The following is an 18,392-nucleotide window of genomic DNA, read 5'->3' as shown; positions in this document are numbered from 1 at the left end:
GGCTCCCCTCCAACCCTTCTCTGTCGTCAGTACCCCTTTTGAGCGGGTCTGGATCGACATTGTAGGACCTCTGGACCCCCCAACTTCCCAAGGGCACCGGTTCATCCTCGTCCTGGTGGACCATGCCACCCGTTACCCGGAGGCCATCCCCCCGCGCACCGTCACAGCCCCCGTGGTGGGCCGGGCATTGATGGGGATCTTCTCCCGCATGGGTTTTCCCCGCGAGGTCGTGAGCGATCGCGGTACCAACTTTATCTCCCGATACATGAGGTCCTTATGGCAACAGTGCGGGGTGTCCTATAAGTTCACCACCCCGTACCACCCCCAAGGAAACGGCCTGGTAGAGCGGTTTAACCGGCCTCTGAAGGGGATGATCGCAGGCCTGGAAGAGCCCCTCCGGCGTAAGTGGGACATCCTGCTCCCCTGCCTCCTATTCGCATACCGAGAAGTTCCCCAGAAATCCTTGGGTTTCAGCCCCTTTGAGTTACTCTATGGGCACCCCGTCAGGGGGCCCCTCAGCCTGGTCAAGGAAGAGTGGGAGGCGGCGCCCCGAGGCCCCCCCCGAGATGTGTTCCGTTACGTCCTGACCCTCCGAAATCAGACTAGGAGGTTCCGAGAGATGGCAGAGGCCAACCTGGAGGCGAGTCAGGAGGAGATGAAGCGCTGGTACGACCAGAACGCCGCGCTGGTCGAGTTTCAGCCGGGCCAGCAGGTATGGGTCATGGCCCCCGTGAAACCCTGCGCTCTCCAGGATAAATGGACCGGGCCCTTCAAAGTAGTGGAGCGGAAGAGCCCGGTCACGTACTTGGTAGACGTCCAGTCACCCCGGGACCCCCTCCGGGTCCTCCACGTAAACCGCCTCAAGCCCCACTTTGTGCGGACGGAGCTGAGCCTCCTACTGGCCACTGATGACGGGTCCGAAGAAGAGTCAGATCCTCTCCCTGATCTTCTGTGCACCAAAGAGAAGGACGGCTCCGTAGAGGGAGTGAACCTCTCCCCGTCTCTCACTCCCCAGCAACGTGAGGATTGCCGCCAGCTCCTAGGGCAGTTCCCGGACCTCTTCTCCCTGGTCCCCAAGGTCACCGACTGGTGTGTCCATGATGTGGATACCGGGGACAGCCCGCCAGTGAGACACCAAGCCTACCGAGTCCCTGATCGGGTCCAGTCCTGTATCCAAGCCGAAGTCTCGAAAATGTTGACCCTAGGCATGATCGAACCCTCAGACAGCCCCTGGGCCAGCCCCGTGGTCCTGGTCCCAAAAGCAGCTGCCCCCGGTGTCGCCCCAGAACTCCGCTTCTGCGTGGACTACCGGGGACTCAATGAAGTCACCCGAGCCGATGCCCACCCCATTCCCCGAGCCGACGAGCTCATTGACCGGCTCGGGGATGCTCGGTTCCTCAGCACCTTCGATCTCACCTGCGGCTACTGGCAAATTGCGCTCACAGAGGGAGCCATGGAGCCATGGAGCGGTCCGCCTTCTCCACCCCAGATGGGCACTATCGCTTTTGCGTGATGCCCTTCGGGATGAAAAATGCCCCGGCCACCTTCCAGCGACTGGTAAATAGAGTCCTGGCCGGGCTGGAAAAATTCAGCGCTGCATATCTCGACGATATTGCAGTTTTTAGTTCCGAATGGAGTGAGCACTTCCAGCACCTCCGGAGGGTGCTAACCGCCCTACGCCAAGCAGGCCTCACCGTGAAAGCCAGCAAATGCCAGATTGGGCAAGGTTCGGTAACCTACCTGGGGCACCAGGTCGGAAGCAGGCAGGTCACCCCTCTACAGCCCAAAATCGACGCCATCCTAGCCTGGGAACCCCCCACTACCCAAACAGAGGTCCGAGCCTTTCTGGGCCTCACGGGCTAATACCGGAGATTCATCCGGAATTACGGCAGCCTGGTCGGTCCCCTCACGGGACTCACGTCCAAGAAGCAGCCCAAGAAGGTGCAGTGGTCCCCTGCCTGCCAAGAGGCGTTCAATGCCCTGAAAGCGGCCATGTGTACGGCCCCCGTCCTCCAGGCCCCCGACTACTCCAAAGAGTTTGTGGTACAAACTGATGCCTCCGAGCATGGCATCGGGGCAGTCCTCTCCCAGGTAAATGACCAGGGCCTAGACCAGCCCGTAGCCTTTCTCAGCCGAAGGCTGTTGCCCAGGGAACAGAGATGGAGTACCATCAAGCGTGAGGCGTTCGCCGTAGTCTGGGCCCTCAAGAAACTACGCCCTTACCTGTTCGGCACCCATTTCAGGGTCCAAACCGACCATCGCCCCTTGCGATGGCTCATGCAGATGTGAGGAGAAAACCCCAAGCTTCTGCGGTGGTCAATCTCCCTCCAGGGGATGGATTTCACCGTGGAACATCGCCCTGGTACAGACCACGCCAACGCCGATGGCCTCTCCCGGTTCTTCTGCCTCCGCGAAGAGAACCCCCAAGAAGATGGGTAGTTCTCTCCGGCTTTCAGCTGGGGGGGACGCGTGTTAGACCCGGCCCTCGTAACATAGCCAGACCTGACCCCTGCACCTCACACCAGCCCCGAGCCCACGGCCTAGCCGATCCTTCCCACCAGAACACACACCCCCGACCCGGGCTTCCCCGTCCGTGGCCTTCCTCCTTTGGCCACACCGGGCCTGCGTGCCCACTTCATGCACCAAGATGGCCGCCCGGCCCCAGCGCGACCCTGGCCTATAGGTGCCACTCCGGCTGGAGGACATCGCGCTCCCCTTGGGATGAGAAAGGGAGGAGCAGTTTCCATCACACCTCTGCGCTTCCCTGGGAAGGTGGGTTTCGATCGACCCGCCGGCCTCCCCGAGGGCTGGCTCCACGCCTGCTGGGTGTCTGGGACTCCTCCCGACCCGGCCCTGAAAGGATCAAAGGACAATGGCAGGAAACCCCCAACGAGCAACCCCCAGGTGACAAGACCCCTGCCGGCACAGACTCCGGACATCAAAGAGGAGTCGCCCTATAACAAGGGGTGCTCTGGGACTGTCCGGCAGATTCGCCTTGGAAACACCTGAGCCCTGCTGAGTGACTCGCGGCTCCCTGAAGATCGTAAGACCTCCGAACTTGTGCTTGAGCCCTGCTGAGTGACTCGCGGCTCCCTGAAGATCGTAAGACCTCCGAACTTGTGCTTGAGCCCTGCTGAGTGACTCGCGGCTCCCTGAAGATCGTAAGACCTCCGAACTTGTGCTTGAGCCCTGCTGAGTGACTCGCGGCTCCCTGAAGATCGTAAGACCTCCGAACTTGTGCTTGAGCCCTGCTGAGTGACTCGTGGCTCCCCGAAGATCGTAAGACCTCCGAACTTGTACTCGAGCCTGCTGAGTGACTCGCAGCTCCCACAGACTCTCTTGGTCCCGCCGGGCCCCACGACGACAAGCGTATCCCCCAGTTCGAGGATTGTGAGCCTGTGCTCCGGGTACGCTCCTGCATTTGATTCCTATCCCCAAAGACTGTCCCGCTACCTCCTAACCCCCTCCAAGACTTTGTGAGCCCGCGCTCTACTTGTATATATCTTGCCTTGCTGATCATAAAGATCCTACCACTCCGATCTGATAAAGATTTGCTCTTAAGAACTCCTCGTGTGGTGTCTCTCTGTCGTGTGGTGCCGAGTGTACGATCCTAGATACGAGGTTCCTCCCCTGAGGAGTCTCCCGCCAGTGCCGGGCTATGATACCTCGAGGGTGGGTCTCAGGGCAGTCAGGGCCCCCTCCGGGCCCCTCTGAGGTCGCCTTCTAACACAACCACAACCACACCCACACAACCACACCCACACAACCACACACACAACCACACCACCACACACCCAACCACACACCCAACACCACACCCAACCACAACCATACCCACACAACCACACCCACACAACCACACACAACCACAACCATACACACAACCATATACACAACCACACCACCACACACACAACCACACACATCCGCACCCACCCACACACATCCACACACACCCGTACCCACACACACAACCACAACCACACCACCACACACACAACCACACCACCACACACACAACCACACACATCCACACACACGCACCCACACACACAACCACACACACAACCACACACCCATCCACACACACCTGCACCCATGCAACCGCACCCACACAACCACACACAACCACACACACAACCACACACACAACCACACACATACAACCACACACACACAACCACACACACAACCACACACACACAACCATCACACACAACCACACACACATACCACATCCATACAGAACCACAACCACACATAGCCACACACACCACACACAACCCCACACAACCACACACAACCACACACCCAACAGCACCCACCACACACACAACCACACACAACCTCACACACACACCCGTACCCAGCCACACCCATACCCAGCCACACCCGCACCCAACCACACCCGCACCCGCACCCACAACCACACACCCACAACCGCACCCAACCACACACACAACCACAGCCACAACCACAGCCACACACACAACGACAATCACACACAACCGCAATCACACACAACCACAGCCACACACACAACCACGGCTACACACACAACCACTCACAACCACAACCACACCCAACCGTGCACACAACCACACAAACAGAGCCACAACCACATACACAACAGCCACACACAACCACAACCACACACACACTACCACACACACCCAACCACACACCCAACCACACACCCACAACCACATACCCGTACCCACAACCACCCACACAACCACACAAATACACCCACACACAACCACAACCATGCACACACACAACCACACCCAACCTCACACACACAACCACACCCACAACCAACCGCGCACACAAGCACACCCAACCGTGCACACAACCACAACCATACACACACACAACCACCCCCACACACAGCCACACCCAACTGCGCACACAAGCACACCCAACCACATCCACACTCACAAGTGCACATGCACAACCACACACACAACCGCACCCGCACAACCACACACAGCCACACACACACAACCACATCCGCACTCACAACCACACCCACAACCGCACCCGCACACACACAGCCACACACACAGCCACACACACAGCCACACACACAGCCACACATAGCCACACACACAACCACAGCCACACACAACCGCATACCACCCACACATCCACCCACCCACCCACCCATCCACCCACCCATCCACCCATCCACCCACCCATCCACCCACCCATCCACTCACCCATCCACCCACCCACACACACATCCACCCACATACACAAGCACAACCAACCGCGCGCACACAACTGCACACAACTGCACACGCACCACCACACGCACCACCACACGCACCACCACACGCACAACCACATGCACAACCACAGCCACACACAACCACAGCCACACACAACCAAACACACAAACACAACTGCACACACAACCCCCACACACAACCCACCACACACAACCCCCCACGCACAACCCCCCATGCACAAGCCCCCATGCACAAGCCCCCACGCACAAGCCCCCATGCACAACCCCCCACACGCAACCCCATGCACAACCACACACCCACACAAACACAACCACACAAACACAACCACACACACAACCATACACAACTGCACATGCACACCCAACCGCACACACCACACATACAACCACATACAACCACACACAACCACAACAGCACCCAACCGCGCACACACAACCACACACAACCACACTCACACCCACAACCGCACCCGCACACACAACCACACACCCACAACCACACCCAACCACAACCCCACACCCATCCCCACACCCAACCCCACACCCACAACTACACACACAACCACACCCAACTGCGCACACACAACTGCACACCCCCCACACCCAACCACATCCACACACACCCGCACAACCACACACCCACAACCGCACCCAACCACACACACAACTACAGCCACAACCACAGCCACACACACAACCACAATCACACACAACCGCAATCACACACAACCACAGCCACACACACAACCACGGCTACACACACAACCACTCACAACCACACCCAACCGTGCACACAACCCCGCACACCCAACCACACAAACAGAGCCACAACCACATACACAACAGCCACACACAACCACAACCACACACACACTACCACACACACCCAACCACACACCCAACCACATACCCACAACCACATACCCGTACCCACAACCACCCACACAACCACACAAATACACCCACACACAACCACAACCATGCACACTTACAACCACACCCAACCTCACACACACAACCACACCCACAACCAACCGCGCACACAAGCACACCCAACCGTGCACACAACCACAACCATACACACACACAACCACCCCCACACACAGCCACACCCAACTGCGCACACAAGCACACCCAACCGCATCCGCACTCACAACTGCACATTCACAACCACACACACAACCGCACCCGCACAACCACAACCAGCCACACACACACAACCACATCCGCACTCACAACCACACCCACAACCGCACCCGCACACACACAGCCACACACACAGCCACACACACAGCCACACACAGCCACACACACAACCACAGCCACACACAACCGCATACCACCCACACATCCACCCACCCACCCACCCACCCACCCATCCACTCACCCATCCACCCACCCACACACACATCCACCCACATACACAAGCACACCCAACCGCGCGCACACAACTGCACACAACTGCACACACACCACCACAAGCACCACCACACGCACCACCACACACACCACCACACGCACAACCACACACACAACCACAGCCACACACAACCACAGCCACACACCACCACACACACAAACACAACTGCACACACAACCCCCACGCACAACCGCCCACACACAACCCCCACGCACAACCGCCCATGCACAAGCCCCCATGCACAAGCCCCCACACACAACCCCCCACGCACAACCCCCCACACGCAACCCCATGCACAACCACACACCCACACAAACACAACCACACACACAACCATACACAACTGCACATGCACACCCAACCGCACACACCACACACAACCACATACAACCACACACAACCACAACTGCACCCAACCGTGCACACACAACCACACACAACCACACTCACACCCACAACTGCACCCTCACACACAACCACACACCCACAACCATACCCAACCACAACCCCACACCCATCCCCACACCCAACCCCACACCCACAACTACACACACAACCACACCCAACTGCGCATACTCAACTGCACACCCCCCACACCCAACCACATCCACACACACCCACACAACCGCACCCACACCTCACACAACCACAGCCAACAACATCCCCACACCCGCACCCACACCACACACACACACCCCACACACACAAACACACACACAACCACACACACAACCAAACAAACAAACCCACACACAGAACCCCAACCCCACACAACCACCCACACAACCACACACAACCACCCACACAACCACCCACACAACCACCCACACAACCACATACACAACAACAGACAACCGCATGCACAACCGCACCACAAGCACAACCACATATACAACCACATGCAACCGCACACACAACCACACGCAACCACGTGCAACCGCACACACAACCCCACACACAACCCCACACAACCACACAACCACACTGTCGGAAAACGAGACAGCATCTGTGAGGCCTGCACAAATAACAGGACTACATTTGTCCTTCACTGGGAACCAAACACACAATTGTATTGCCTGACTCTCCGAGGGTAGCGTTGCAGAGCAGTCTGAGGCTTACTCAAGGGAGGTGGTGTGAACTAGTAATCGCCATTTGCAGGTGCACAAAAATAACACTCAATAATTGATTGTCCAGATTGTCCGCACCCACAACCACACCTGCACACCACAACCACACACAGCCACGCACACCCAAAACCACACACAAACACACAAAACTGTGCACACACAACCAGACACAACCGCACACCACAACCACACACACAACTACAATGATGCACACAACCACACACACACACACCCATAACTGCACCCAAGACCGCACCCACAACCACACAAACACAACCACACACACAACCAACCACAACCATACACAACTGCACACGCACACACCCAACCGCACACCCAACCACAACCATACCCACAAAACCACACCCACACAACCATACACACAATCACACTACCACACACCCAACCACACACCCAACCGCACACCCAACCACAACCATAACCACACAACCACAACCATACACACAACCACATACACAACCACACTACCACACACACAACCACACCACCACACACACAACCACACCCATCCACACAACCACACACACCCGCACCCACACACACACACACAAGCACACACACAACCACACACACACAACCAGAACCACACAACCACACACACACAACCACACACACATCCACTCACACAACCACACCCAACCATGCACACACAACTGCACACACAACCACACACCCACCCACGCACCCACCCACGCAACCACACCCACTTCGCACCCACACTGCACCCACACAACCACACATACAACCACACACACACAACCATCACACACAACCACACACACACACCACCACATCCATACAGAACCACAACCACACACAGCCACACACACACCAACGCACACACCCACAACCCACACCCAACCACACACAACCACACACAACCGCGCACACACAACTGCACACACAACAACACACCCACCCATGTAACTGCACCCACACCGCACCCACACTGCACCCACACAACCACACACACAACCACACACACAACCACACACACACAACCATCACACACAACCACACACACACACCACCACATCCATACAGAACCACAACCACACACACCACCGCACACACCCACACACCACACCCAACCACGCACAACCATACACACAACTGCACACCCACAGCTGTACCCACTACCACAACTGCACCCACCACACACAACCACACACAACCTCACACACACACCCGCACCCAGCCACACCCGCACCCAGCCAAACCCACACCCAGCCACACCCATACCCAGCCACATCCGCACCCAGCCACATCCGCACCCAACCACACCCACACACAACCACACCCGCACCCACAACCACACACACCCACAACCGCACCCAACAACACACACAACCACAGCCACACACACAACCATAATCACACACAACCACAGCCACACACACAACCACAGCCGCACACACAACCACAGCCACACACACAACCACACACACCACCCCACACACACAGCCACAACTGCACATACAACAGCCACTCACAACCACAACCACACACAACCGCACACACCACTGCACACACCCGCAACCACACACACACTACCACACACACCCAACCACACACCCACAACCACACACCCGTACCCACAACCACCCACACAACCACACAAATACACCCACCCACAACCATACACACACAACCACCCCAACCCCACACACAACCACACCCAACCCCACACACACAACCACACACACAACCACACTCACAATCCCTACATACAAACCCACACACAACCCCACACACCACACACACCACACCCAACCACACCCGCACCCACAACCACACAACCACACACACACAACCAACCACAAACACACAACCACACCCAACCACACACCACAACCACACACACAACTACAATGACACACACAACCACACACACCACCACACACAACCACACACACAACCAACCACAACCATACACAACTGCACATGCACACACCCAACCGCACACCCAACTGCACACCCAACAACAACCACACCCACACAACCACACCCACACAACCACATACACAACCACACCACCACACACCCAACCACACACCCAACCGCACACCCAACCACAACCATACCCACACAACCACACCCACACAACCACAACCCTACATACAACCATATACACAACCACACACATCTGCACCCACCCACACACATCCACACACACCCGCACCCACACACACAACCACACACATGACCACAACCACACCACCACACACACAACCACACCACACACACACAACCACACACATCCACACACATGCACCCACACACACACAACCACACACACAACCACACACCCATCCACACACACCTGCACCCATGCAACCGCACCCACAAAACCACACACAACCAGACACAACCACACACACAACCACACACACAACCACACACACATAACCACACACACACAACCACACACACAACCACACACAACCACACACACACAACCATCACACACAACCACACACACACACCACATCCATACAGAACCACAACCACACACAGCCACACACACCACTGTACACAACCCCACACAACCCCACACAACCACACACAACCACACACCCAACAGCACCCACCACACACACAACCACACACAACCTCACACACACACCCGTACCCAGCCACACCCATACCCAGCCACACCCGCACCCGCACCCAACCACACCCGCACCCACAACCACACACCCACAACCGCACCCAACCACACACACAACCACAGCCATAACCACAGCCACACACACAACCACAATCACACACAACAGCAATCACACACAACCACAGCCACACACACAACCACGGCTACACACACAACCACTCACAACCACAACCACACACAACCTCACACACACACCCGCACCCAGCCACACCCGCACCCAGCCAAACCCGCACCCAGCCACACCCATACCCAGCCACATCCACACCCAGCCACATCCGCACCCAACCACACCCACACACAACCACACCCGCACCCACAACCACACACACCCACAACCGCACCCAACAACACACACAACCACAGCCACACACACAACCATAATCACACTCAACCACAGCCACACACACAACCACAGCCACACACACAACCACAGCCACACACACAACCACACACACCACCCCACACACACAGCCACAACTGCACATACAACAGCCACTCACAACCACAACCACACACAACCGCACACACCACTGCACACACCCGCAACCACACACACACTACCACACACACCCAACCACACACCCACAACCACACACCCGTACCCACAGTCACCCACACAACCACACAAATACACCCACCCACAACCATACACACACAACCACCCCAACCCCACACACAACCACACACAACCCCACACACACAACCACACACACAACCACATTCACAATCCCCACATACAAACCCACACACAACCCCACACACCACACACACGACACCCAACCACACCCACACCCACAACCACACAACCACACAACCACACACACACAACCAACCACAAACACACAACCACACCCAACCACACACCACAACCACACACACAACTACAATGACACACACAACCACACACACCACCACACACAACCACACACACAACCAACCACAACCATACACAACTGCATATGCACACACCCAACTGCACACCCAACTGCACACCCAACAACAACCACACCCACACAACCACACACACAACCACACCACCACACACCCAACCACACACCCAACCGCACACCCAACCACAACCATACCCACACAACCACACCCACACAACCACACACAACCACAACCCTACACACAACCATATACACAACCACACAACCACACACACAACCACACACATCTGCACCCACCCACACACATCCACACACACCCGCACCCACACACACAACCACACACACAACCACAACCACACCACCACACACACAACCACACCACCACACACACAACCACACACATCCACACACACGCACCCACACACACACAACCACACACACAACCACACACCCATCCACACACACCTGCACCCATGCAACCGCACACACACAACCACACACAACCACACACAACCACACACACAACCACACACACAACCACACACACATAACCACACACACACAACCACACACACAACCACACACAACCACACACACACAACCATCACACACAACCACACACACACACCACATCCATACAGAACCACAACCACACACATCCACACACACCACCGTACACAACCCCACACGACCCCACACAACCACACACAACCACACACCCAACAGCACCCACCACATACACAACCACACACAACCTCACACACACACCCGTACCCAGCCACACCCATACCCAGCCACACCCGCACCCAACCACACCCGCACCCACAACCACACACCCACAACCGCACCCAACCACACACACAACCACAGCCACAACCACAGCCACACACACAACCACAATCACACACAACCGCAATCACACACAACCACAGCCACACACACAACCACGGCTACACACACAACCACTCACAACCACAATCACACCCAACTGTGCACACAACCCCGCACACCCAACCACACAAACAGAGCCACAACCACATACACAACAGCCACACACAACCACAACCACATACACACTACCACACACACCCAACTACACACCCAACCACACACCCACAACCACATACCCGTACCCACAACCACCCACACAACCACACAAATACACCCACACACAACCACAACCATGCACACACACAACCATACACACAACCACCCCCAACCCCACACACAACCACACCCAACCTCACACACACAACCACACCCACCACCAACCGTGCACACAAGCACGCCCAACCGTGCACACAACCACAACCATACACACACACAACCACCCCCACACACAGCCACATCCAACTGCGCACACAAGCACACCCAACCACATCCACACTCACAACCGCACATGCACAACCACACACACAACCGCACCCGCACAACCACACACAGCCACACACACACAACCACATCCGCACTCACAACCACACCCACAACTGCACCCGCACACACACAGCCACACACACAGCCACAAAATCAGCCACACACAGCCACACACACAACCACAGCCACACACAACCGCATACCACCCACACATCCACCCACCCACCCACCCACCCATCCACCCACCCACCCATCCACTCACCCATCCTGTAGCCCCACCCATCTTCTCTTCGTGGAGAGGAGGCCTTCGCTTGTGGAAGAAAGGTTATCAATCCATCCAGCTGAGGTCAGCCCTCAGCCTGGGTCTGGTCCTGGCTGGCTCAGAGAAATATGACAGTTCTGGATGACCCAAAAGCAGTACAAATATGACTTTGGACTCTGCAGAATACTTCCTTTCACATTTGCTACACTGGACTTAAGTGCGTGTCCGGAATCTGTAGGCCTAATGGAAGCTAATCTAGCCCATGGCTCCACATTCTCTTAGGGGAATAATGAAGTGAAAACACAGTAAAACACACTGACTTTCCCTGGCATGTTTCTTTCCAGCGTATAAAGCCTATTCCATGTCACCACCCAATACTGTATAAGTCCTGCCACACAATTCACTTTGTAGCTGCTCCTGGACTGTGCACGCTAGAAATCTCCCCTGCGCAGCCCGTACACGTGTCTGCATGTAACCAGCCCAGTTTCCCTTACTCCAGCTGCTGCGCAGTGGCCTGGTCAAACCAGGGGAACACCAGTAAAATCCCCATGCAGTCTCTTACATCCTGAGTTCACTGTGGGTGAGTCCCAACTTATGAGGCTCCCCCACACTAAAAGCTCAACAATTAGGTGCTGTGAGAAAGTGGCTCTGTATATACTGTTCCTTAATAGGTACGGGGTGTACAGAGTCCACAGTCCCCAAGGGTTTGACAGAGGCTAAAGTTAGATATAACCTTACTCTCTAAAGTGGTAGCTTGGTCGAGCAGTAAGGCAGTATCAGAGGACAGTGTAAAGCATTTGTTGTACACACTCAGTCAGCAAATGGTCTCACACACTCAATAACTGAACTCTAGGCCAATGGTTTATATGAAAAAAAAATATATGCTTGTTTTATTATAGAAACAACACTTGGATTTAAAATATACTTTCTCAGAATGAGATGTTTCATATAAATACTTTTGCAATATGCAATTGACTTTTGTAAATAGTTACAAGTGGTTGCAATAGGCAACTCTATTTTAAACACAACAATGCACTGAGCTCAATGGAAATTTAAAGTTATTTGCAACAGATTACTTTTTGGATTACTTTTGAAATTCCAGAACTGGATCCTAGATTCAGTCCTGGGTCAGTACTCAGAATCAAGTGATGAAAGTCGACTTAATTACTGTAATGATTTATAAACAATATTTAGCTATTATAAAAGTTGACACTTAGAAAATATTTCAAAGGAAACAGTCAATGATTCCCTATGGAAGAAAATTCAAGTTGCAGGTACAGTATGTTCTCGTTACTTTTGTAATCCAGTACTGGTTGCCTAGACTCAGTACTGGGACCTTTATCCAAAACAGGTAAGTAATTATGTTTTCAGATATTATACAATTTTGAAAGAATATTTAAAGATTGCAGAAATTGACATCGAAGAAATTTCACAGAAAGACAGTCAATGATTTCCTATGGAAGAAAATTGGGTAACGGGTAAGTACAGTTGTAAGTATTTTTCAGAGTCAGTGCTGGGCACCAAGATCCAGCACTGGAAGCTCACCTAAGAGCAGGTGAGTAATTTCGTTTTCGTTACTCGGCTGATTTTTGGTGAATATTTTGAGATTTGAAAAGTCCACACTTAGAAGAAATTTCAGGAAAAAGCCAGTCAATGTTACCCTATGAGGAAAATAGAGTTATCGGTTTAAGGGTAAGTACTCGACTGGCAGAGTTGAGGTTCTGAACATAGACTCAGGGGTCCCCCAGGGTCAGGTAGGTACAGTTGGTTCACCTTCAGCAACTCTAGGGCGGCCGGGTGCAGAGTGAGTTAGGCCCAATGTTATCCTATGAGGGATAGGGGGGCCTTGGTTGGTGGCTGCTGACTGGTAAGCCATGCGGCTGTGGGAGCTGGGCTCCTGGTCACTTACTCAGGGCAAGTGGGGAAGTAGGTAGGTGTAGAGGTTTCACTGCCAGGGCCACTCGGGCGGCTGGGTGCAGGGTGCTTTTGAGCCTTCGGGCACTCAATTGATTTCAATGGGAAATCTCCGGCTTGGAAAAAGACTGCAAGCTCGGGGACGAGAATTCTTCAGGTGCCACCACCACTTCGAGAGGTAAGTTGGGTAGTTGGAGGATAGGTAGGTACCCCGGGATTGGGCACAGGGGGGCGCGGGGCGCCGCATGCAGGGGTGCCTTTTGGTGTCGGGAAATCTTACCCTCTGTTGATCGCGGTTGGGGGGCACCTTGTTCTGAGGCTGCAGGCTCCTTCAGGAGTGTCGAGTGAGGTCCTTGGGTGCTGGACTCGGGGTCACAGTCGCTGTGGGGTCGTCCTCGTGGTCTTTGTCCACTCCGGCACTGGCCAGGCTTGGCTGGTGCAGAGTGTGCTGGGTTCGCGGTTCCGGGCTGCTGCCAGGGATTAGAGGTAGGTTTTGAGTAGAGCCTCTAATCATGGGAGTCCCAGGGGCTTAGAGCCAAAAGGTAGCCAGGTCCTCCGGGGTTTGTGAGGTTGCTCTCCACAAGAGATGCCGGGTTGGAGCAGGAGCAGGTTCGAGGGTCGACAGGCCGGTGGGGCTGGGGCCAAAGCATTTGGCGTCTTCCTCTTTTTAGCAACTGCAGGGCAGGTCTTCTTTCTTCTTGCTCTTCTTTGTACTTTTGAATCTGGGGAAGGAAGGTTCAGGGTGCCCCTAAATACTAGATTTAGGGGCATTACAGGTAGGTGGAGGGCAGGGACCAATGGGTCCCTGTCCTGGGGTGGGTACACCCCCTATCCTGCCTCTCTCCTGTGGGAGGGGGGCAGTAGCCTATTCCTGATAGGGTAGGGCTCCCCATCTTCAAGATGGTGAGAGCCCGGAGATGTGCTTCACCTCGCCTCCCCCACCTGAGGGGTGGGGTTGGCAGGCTGGCACATCCCCTGTCCTCATTTGGGGTTTCCGGCCAAAGCTTCCCGCCAGAGTGGGGGGTTGCCGTGGCCTGGGGAAGCTCACAGAGGCGGCATGCCTTTGAAGCTTCCCCCTGCCCATCCTGGGGGAGGAGATTTAGCACCTCGCCCAGGATGTGCATTGTTGCAGGCCCAGGAGAGCAGGGGCTCTCCTACCCAGGGGTCCAGCAACATGTCTGCTGTGTGGCAGCCTAGGCAGCCTCAGAGCAGACGTGGATTGTAGGTTAGGTTTAAGGGGGCATCTCTAAGATGCCCTCTAGGGTGCTTGGTACATTAAATCCCACACTGGCATCAGTGTGGGTTTAATGTGCTGAGAAGTTTGATACCAAACTTCTCAGTCTTCAGTGTTGTCGTTATGGTGCTGTGGAGCTCGTGTTTGACGAGCTCTCAGCACCATGTACTCTTAAATGGCAGCACTGCACTTACAGTGCTCAGGAATGGACCTGCCCACACCATTGGCATAAGGCACCCAGCTAGTGGGGTGGCTGATGTATGCCATGGCAGTGTAGGTGATGGGCATGGCACACAGGGATGTGTGTCATGTCGACTTTGTTTTTGTCTTGCACCCAAACACTCAGCCTGCAAAGGCAGTGTGCGTATGTAAGGGTACAGGGCCTCTAAGGGTGGCACAATGAGTGCTGCAGCCCTTAGAGGCCTTCCATGGTCACAAGGCCCTGGGTACCTAGGGTACCATTTACCAGGGGCTGACTTGTGGCAAGGGTTTGCCAATTGAGGTTTTGTTTGTTTTAGGGAAGGAACATAGGCCCTGGGCACCTGACTGGCAGGAGTCCAGGGCACACTCAGTCAAAGATGGCACTTTCTCACAGGTGCTCAAAAAGCGAAAAATTCGGGCGGCCCATAGTGTCAGAACCATCTTCTAACACACGCACAACCACACACACAACCACACACATACAACCACACACACAACCACATACACAACCACACACAACCACACATCCACACACCTGCACCCACACAACCACCCCCACAACCACCTCCACAAAACCAACCCCACACAACCACACACCACATCCATACAGAACCACAACCACACACAACCGTACACCACACCCAACCACACACACCCACAAGTGCAACCACAACTGCACCTACCACACACAGCCACACACACACAACCACACCGTAAACCCACACCTACACAACCACAGACAACCCCTCACACAACCCCCCACACACACAACCACACCCGCACCCAACCACACACAACCCCACACACACAATCCCACAACCACACACACAACCACACACACACAACCACACACACACAACCGCACACAACCGCACATCCACACACCCGCACCCACACAACCGCACCCACACCACACACAACCACACCACACACACACCCAAAACCACAACCACACACAACCACCCCCACACAACCACCCCCACACAACCACCCCCACAACCACCACACACAACCACATACCACATCCATACAGAACCACAACCGCACACCACCACACACAACCACAAACCACATCCATACAGAACCACAACCACACACAGCCACAACCACACACACAGCCACACAACCACACACCACACACACACATGCACACCACACACACAACCACACACACCCACAAGCACACCCACAACCGCTCCCACCACTCACTCAGCCACAACCACCCGCACCCACTACCAACCATACAAATACAACCACACACACAACCACACACACAACCACACACAACCGCACACACTATCACACATACAGCCGTACCCACACCCAACCACACCTGTACCCACAACCACCCGCACCCATAACCACCCGCACACAACCACACCCACACAACCACAACCATACACACAAACACACAACCACACACACACAACCACACACACACAAGTGCACCTACAACCGCACCCACACACAACCACACACTCCACAACCACACACACCACAACCGCACTTGTGCACACAATCACACATCCAACCACAGTCACACACCCAACCACAGCCACACACCCAACCACAGCCCCACACCCAACCACAGCCACAACCACACCCACAATCGCACCCACAACTGTACCCACAACACCGCACACACAACCCCACACAACCCCACACACAACCGCACACACAACCCCACACAACCCCCCACACACAACCGCACACACAACCACACAAACAACCCACACACACACAAACCACACACCCAACCACGCACACCCAACCACACACACCCACAACTGCACACAACCACACACCACACACAACCATGCACACGCACACAACCACACACCCACAGCTATACCCACAACCGCAACCACAACTGCACCCACTACACATACAACCTCACACACACAACCAAACACAGCCACACCTGCACCCAGCCACACCCGCACCAAACCACACCCGCACCCAACCACACCCGCACCAAACCACATCTGCACCCAACCACATCTGCACCCAACTGCATCCAACCA

Source organism: Triturus cristatus, chromosome 1_1 (genome assembly GCF_964204655.1).
Source record: "Triturus cristatus chromosome 1_1, aTriCri1.1, whole genome shotgun sequence".
Classification (NCBI taxonomy): domain Eukaryota; kingdom Metazoa; phylum Chordata; class Amphibia; order Caudata; family Salamandridae; genus Triturus; species Triturus cristatus.
Note: the sequence above shows the minus strand (reverse complement) of the source record.